A 2209-nucleotide genomic window follows, 5' to 3' on the forward strand; every position below is an offset into this window, starting at 1 on the left:
CAAAATATTCACATTCAATGTGCAGCTGCCTGTCCGTTACAAAAGATTTCTCCCTGATAGGTCACTTCCCAGGTGAAATATTATTATTATTATTATTATTATTATTATTACGTGTAATAAGACTATGCAAAAACTTTGTTTACATGAAGCTATCTACCGAAATTACTGTCATCTAGTCCTTCATATTGACTTATTTCACCAACCTTCTCTAAATGTCTATCAATTGCTGGTTTTCTCTTTCTAGCGGCCCTCTCTGCTAGTGTAGTAGTAGCATGTACGTCTTCGGGGTATGCTGTCCCAGTTCGGTTTAGAGATCCTTAAAATTTAAACGCAGTCTATTGGTTCGAATTCTACTCTGAACTGTAGGTCCTTGTCTCAGTAGCCTCGACGCAGTGACTCAATGCTAGAGCATTCACTTCTTCTGTATGAGGTCTCTAGTTCGCTACCAGCTCGAGCCAAGTGGATTTTATAATGGACAAGTGAGTTTTCTTGGTGTTGTCTCTTGTCTTAGCATTTCCTTCATTCCCCAATTCCACTGATTCTTATCATCAACGTTTCCTTTAGCCTAAACGACACAAAACGTGAGACGTAAAACGGAATTCATTTCAAATAGCCTTGGTGCCGAAAGATACCCTATACAGCAATCCAACGAAAACATTTTTTTTTTTTTCACCAAGCGTGGACAATGTCTTTACTTGATGAGATTGTAGCCTTGCCAAAGTTGGGAAAAATGCTAGTTGGAAACACTGAGTAGAAATGATAAAACCACCACAGTCCACACCTACTTGATGACAAATGTGTCAACAAATTGCGTTGTTGCTTACTCATCCAACAACGCGATTTGTAAGGCGAATTAGTATTTTACTAATAGGCTTATCATTATAAATCCATTACTTCCCTTTGGCAAATCATATGACAGTGACTTATCATATCTGCAAAATATTTGAGGGATTACTTAGAGCAACTCACGATTAGTGTTGTAACGACCTATTAAATTACAATATCCCATTACAAGTGCTCATTATTTTGTATTTCTTGTTTCATATTATATGTTCGTTAATATTTTTTGTATTTCAAAAAGGATCTTTTGCTGCACCTTAAAAATATCACCAAGAACAAAAGAAACAACTTTGATATAATAATTTTGCATATAAAAGTAAACGAGGTGTTTTCAAAATGTACCGAACCTTATTTTTTTCATATAAACCAATGAAGCGCCGGAGACTTTCTTTAGTTTAGCTGTATAGGGGACATTCATGCATAGTCAAGGGCGCCCATCAGGGAGGGCAAAGTGGGGCTCTTGCCCCCCATAAGAGGAAATTGTACCTGGGAATATCGAAATTCCAATAGAATTTTTACATTAGCTACACAAAATTTGAAACTATATTTGAAACGTTGCTTATACTTGCCCCTGCTTGGAAACCACAACATGGGCGCCCTTGTGCATAGTCGTGATTTTTCCCCGTCGGATGAAAGCATCAGTTGCTGGCAGTCGGCCAACGATTGAAGATGTGTAGTGTGCAATCGTCGGTTATTTGTAAAATGGCACAAAAACTTGAGCAGTGATATCGCGCCATTTTTTCCCAAAAGGAACTCCTTCATGGCTAAATGGTTAGCGTACGCACCTTTGGCGTGGGAGACCCGGGTTCGATCCCCGACGTGAGCTCATCTGGTTTGGATTTCACGTTAATCAGTAGATCCCTTCTCATACAGCCTTGCTGCTGAAAGGAATGTTGAACTCAAAATCAGATCAACTCATTTTACCAAAAGCTAGGCGATACCCAAACGGAAACCATTCAATCGAATCGATACATTCAATTTTGAATTTTGAACTTGGGCATGAGGAGAGTGTCCGTGAAATTTGATTCATGCTTTCATCGCCAAACACAACATTCCTGTTTTGCTAGGCTCCCTACTCAGCCGACATGGTTGCGTGTGACTTCTGGTTACAGACGTTTGCACACAAAGATGTTTATCCCTGTAGACACCAGAGAGTTGTTTTATGCTTCAAATAACACGTATCGTTAAGTTCTTGTAACAGAAATTACATGGTGAGTCAAAAGTCCTTGGACACCTGCATAAGTTTGAAAATCGACGGGAAAAGTGAAAAAAGTGATGATGGGAACAGAGGTTTGATGAGGGGTCGCAACCTTTGGAGTGTGTCATTCATGGCCGCCATCTTGAAATCCGCCATTTTGGAATCAAGTCA

The sequence above is a fragment of the Thermobia domestica genome, chromosome 4 (assembly GCF_964235325.1).
Source record: "Thermobia domestica chromosome 4, izTheDome1.hap1.1, whole genome shotgun sequence".
NCBI lineage: Eukaryota > Metazoa > Arthropoda > Insecta > Zygentoma > Lepismatidae > Thermobia > Thermobia domestica.